Here is a 5,920-nt window from a genome sequence, read left to right on the forward strand (position 1 = left end):
ATCTCTTAAAATCATGTTGGAATATATATTTTTATGTAAAATCACGCACTTCGTTCTTCGCGTTTTATTCAAGTCGAAGTAACCGTGAGGAATGATCGAAAAATAATGCGATATACGGAGCGGCTCTGTTCCCCCCACTCGAGTCTCATCGCGCGAAGGACGCAAAGGTAACCGTGTAATCATTGCCCTACGTCACATAGAATGAAGGCCACGTAATAGTAATTCGTCGTCGACGAAATATTTCATAAAATAACATAAAATAAATTTTGTTAAATATTCTATTTCTTGAAATTCTTAAATTAATTATTAATAAACATTATTAATGTATTGCGATATTTCATTACTTGTGAATTATTTGATTCCGCGCTTCATATTTTATCTGCGAGAATCATTTTTAATCTGAAAATGTTTGAGAACTGCATTTAAATCAACGACAAATTTAAGATATAAAATATAATAGAATTTAAGTGTCGTTATAGAAACAATTATTGGCTCAAAGGAAAATTGCAAGACAAAGTTAATTTATAATTTTTATCATCGACAACTTCATCAATTTTTTTCAGTCAAATTTTAAAAGATACATGATAAAAATTATAAATTAACTTTTTCTTGCAATTTTCCTTTGAGCCAATAATTGTTTCTATAACGACACTTGAATTCTATTATATTTTATATTTTAAATTTGTCGTTGATTTAAATGCAGTTCTCAAACATTTTCAGATTGAAAATGATTCTCGCAGATAAAATATGAAGTGCAGAATCAAATAATTCACAAGTAATGAAATATCGCGATACGTTAATAATGTTTATTAATATGTATTATGTATGTGTTATGTATTAATATGTATATATATATATATATATATATATATATATATATATATAATGTTTGTATCTCTCTTAGTCTGACTCCTACTCTTTGACCTGTCCGGCATGGGTGACCCTACCAATAACTACAGCTAATATTCATATAGTCCGTTTTTTTACACTTAAAATCATCTTAAAGTTTGAAAATGTTAATGGCTATTTCATTGGCTAAATTTTAAGATACAATCTAATTATATTTAATCATATTTAAGATGATCTTAAATATAAAAACTGACTACATGAATACTAGTCGATGTTACCGCCGGCATAGCTCTCAGGATCATTAGAGTGCACAAACCTCCTCACCCGGCAAAAGCCTTCGGTAAGGTGGAGATACTTGAGGAGGAATATTTTTTATTTTATTTTTTTAATTTATTACGAAGTTTATTACAAATTTTATTACAAAATTTATTACAAATTTTGTTTACAAATATTACAAATGTATACAAAATTTACAAAATTTATTACAATGTTACAAATATGTGTGCATACATACAATAATACAAAAGTTAATATAAAATATATAATTTGAAGCTAAAATAGTTCATTACATGAGATTACACGAAAATATCGAAAATATCCGTAAAATACAGAATTTATTAAAAATTTTCATATAATTTAGACAAGAATAATTAGCGATTATTAATTATATGATATTTATTATTAATAATCGATATAATAAGAGAGTTTTATAAGATTTATATAATGTAAACATTCGCGATTCAAAGAGTCATTAATAAATTATCAATCGTCATTTAAATTATAGGAAAATATAGTTGCACAACAAACGTATTTTGTACAATTTATACTATTTGTGCAATTTTGTACTATTAAAGACTATTTAAAGAATTTTTAAAACGCGAAAAGAGATAGACAAAGCTTCGATGTAAATCAATGATTAAATTATAAGATAAATCATTACTTAAAATTCGCGAGAAAACGCGATAAATAATTAAATCGATGATATTCGGGACATTCAATTACGGTATGTATAATTTTTATAATATCGAAGCATAGACACGCGCGCGATATATGTAATATGTAATGTTTGCAAATATAAAATTCAAGATCCGATTTATTCGTGATTAACACGCGATTTTATACGAATGTCGCGATTGAGAATAACATATATATTGTATCTCGTACATGATAACTAAATAATATAAAAGGGGATCATGAGTTTTAAAAAAATTAAAAAAACCGCGTTATCGCCAAAGTTTCGATGTAAGTTAACGATTAAATTATAAGATTATAAATTGCGATTTAAAATTCGCAAGAAAACACGGCGAATAAATAAATTAATGATATTTGGAATATTCGATTGCAATACATATAATTTTTATAATAACTGAAGAATATCCTCACGCGCGCGAGATAATTACTATAACTGTAATTACTATACACAAGACTAAAATACATTTCGCGCATAATTAAAGACTATTAAAGAAAATATTCATAAACGCGAAAAAATAGAAGAAATTCGATATTAACCGACGATTAAATTATAAGATAAATTGCTATTTAAAATTCGAAAAAATGCGATAAATATATAAATCGATAATATTTAGAATATTTAATTTCGATATGATAATATATAATTTTTCTAATATAATAATTAATATCCGGTTAATGTTCGACAAAAAGGAGAACGATCTTAAAGATGGAAAGAATAATAACATCTTGTTTTTATATCAGATTTCGCAAGAACGATCTGTGAAGAAAAGTTAAATGACCCATTGAACGTTAGGGATCCCACTGTAGGAGAGAACGAATCCTGGATCTTCCAGACTACTCCAGATAGCAATGATTTCAGTAATAAATCAACGACAATTACCCTCATTGTCATTTAATTCACGATTAAAATTTACGTCAGAAAATATGTTCTATCGTTATTAAAAAATATATCTCTTTATTGAAAACTAAATGGATATAATGATTTTTATGTAAATATGATAACGAACGATTATATTTATAAATAATGAAATACATGCATCATTGGAACTTGTGTTAAATGTGCGAATACGTATAATAATTTTGGGGTACCAACTGTTTGCGCGCGCGAGACGAATCAAACCCCATAACAGCAAGATTTAAAAAATTTCAATTCGAATAATTTGTAAGATAAAATAAATCAAATAATTTCAAATAGTTAAGTCTATGTACTACGTTTTTATTATTTTTAGTAGCATTTAAATTAATTTGCCGATTTCTTACTGTTATCAAGGAACCCATTCGATTTGTCTCATAATTTTTAAGTACTCGCACATTTTATATTACATTCATATATATAATTTCGTACGTAACATATGGAATATTAAGAAAAATTATAAAAATTTTTTGGATATGTTAATTTGTGCATGTATTTTATTATACATACATATATAGATATATATAAATTAATGTTCTCTAAAATGGCGGGCTGTCCAACACCTGCAAATAGTTTCTTAAAAGAAACTAAAAATTAATTAATATCCCCAGTACCTAGAAATAATTTTTCAGAAAAGATAAATTATATTAATTAATAAAATATATTCGTTCGTAATCATTTTTATCAAAAAAGTCAATAAAATCTAATTGCAATTTGAAATTACTTGAAAAATAAAAATTTATATACAATAATTATATCCATATGTAATCTACTATTAAGATTTTTTTAGTATTAAGACAATAATATGAATAGTAACAATGATAGCTCATTTGCAATGAGGAAAATATGTATTTTTTTCTTTTCTAAATGTATTATTTAAATTAATCCGGATTTAAAGGGGCGTATGGCGTTCGTTGTTGATGTTACTCCGAAATCATTGCTTTCAAGAATTGCCAGGAAAATCTGGGATTAATTATCAATCCTACAATGAAAATTCCTAATTTTCAACAGGACATCGAACTAGACGTCGCAAATGGATCTTACAAGAATCGATAATAAATAATTCTCCATGATGAAAATCGTTTCAACTCCTCACCGGTACGAGTCACGCAATTTTTACTAATGGTCACCTCACGAGAAGGACAGCAATAAAACTTTTTTATTAAAACGTTCACAACAATCTCGTTTAATAAACGCGCGAAGAACGCGAGAAGAACAGTTTTTTCGCATTCATAATTTATTAATATATTTTACAAATATTTCCGATACACGAATAGTTTTGACATGAAATTTGTAAATGTATAAATCTGATTAAAAGCAAATTATTAAATTCAAAATTAATTCGCGATTCTATAATATCGAAGATGATTGTCAAATTTTGTTAAACTAATATTTAATCGTTAACTTAACATCGAATCTTCACACTTTTATATTCGACTTTTTTATTCGATATTTTTTTTATATTTAATTAGTAATATTTAGCAATATTACAGGGAGGTACAGTTATAAGATTTTTTAATCAAAACGGCAATTTCATCTAAGAAATTTATATACAAAACGCGAAAAAACCGCGGAAAAATTATTATATTTTCGTAATCGTAATTTATTAATTTACTTTACATTTAGTTCTGATATAGAATTCGTAAATAGATAAAATGAATATATATCATTAAATTTATAATAAATGAATCGCGATTCTATAAAATAGAAAGTGTTCATTAAATTTTAGTTAATACTTAAGCATTAATTTAACATCAAATTTTTGCATTTTATATTTTGCTCTTATATTTAATATTTTTTTATATTTAATATAAAAAAATTAGCAACATTTGTAAAATTTATAATCTAATATTTATAAAATTGAAATATATAAAATTATATGAATTTAAAATTTAATTATATAAAATTTCCCGAATTTATTAATGACTCTTTGATATAAAAACACAAGCACAGTTAATTTTATGAATATTTTAAAAACATATACTATAGAAAAAAATATGTTTAATGAATTTCTATTATATTATCATTATCCGTATACTTTCGATAATTTTTCATATAATTTACATAAGAATGCATTTCATAATTTATAATCATGAATACAATTTAATATAATATAAATTACAGTCATAATTGTATTTCATATACAATTATAATATCAATATTAAATCATAATTAAAATACAATTATAACTACTGTACAATTTTAGTTACAAATTTGTTACAATTATTATAGTTACAAATTTATGATACTATCAATATCAAATAAATATATTCGATTTATTTAAATGTTTAAAAATATGAATAATTTGATATTAACAGCATTAACACTTGGATTTAATATTATGTAACTTTTATATATATATTTATATATATATATATATATATATATAATATATATTTTTAATTTTAAAAATAAAATATAATATGTTAAACTATTTTTTAAATATTTATAATTAGGCAATTTATTTAATTTTTTTGAAAATAATTTTGATAATTTAAATTTCATTTTTAAAATATTTTTAAAAATAAATTTAATTTAATTTTTTTATATAATTTTAATTTATTCCTAGAATTATTGGAATAATTGGAAGAATATTTGGAATATTGAAAGAAATAATGACCTCAACAACCTTATGAACCCTAACAACCCTATGATCCTATGATCCTATATCTATATGATAACAATCCTATGATCTCAACAACCTTATGAACAATCCCTAACAACCCTACTTCTTGATTAACTTATTAAAACGAAACTTATTCGAGATTTAAGGAGCCTCTTTCTAATATATTTTAATCAATGCCCTATATTTTAATCACATTCCCTATATTTTAATCAATGCCCTATATTTTAATTACATTCGCGTGCCCTAACCGCGTACCCTAACTGCGTGCTCTTCAGGCCAGTTAAACCTACCTTTTGTCCTGGCCATTATCTCGCTCGATCTCTAATCAGAGATCGAAAAAGGAGATAATTCATTCCTTGTTTTGCCGGCTGATTATCGGCAAATGAGCGTAAATATTTCACGTTCATCGTAACAATTGTAAAATCGAACGATATTATATATTTGAATATAACTTTATTTTAACTAAAATAAAGCCAAATTACTATAAATTTTTATATATTATATTAGACTGCTAACACGTTCATATCTCATGGTAAAACAAGGGCAACCATTTATAACTG

The sequence above is a fragment of the Camponotus floridanus genome, unplaced genomic scaffold, assembly GCF_003227725.1.
Source record: "Camponotus floridanus strain SB8 unplaced genomic scaffold, Cflo_v7.5 scaffold6, whole genome shotgun sequence".
NCBI classification, from domain to species: Eukaryota; Metazoa; Arthropoda; class Insecta; order Hymenoptera; family Formicidae; genus Camponotus; species Camponotus floridanus.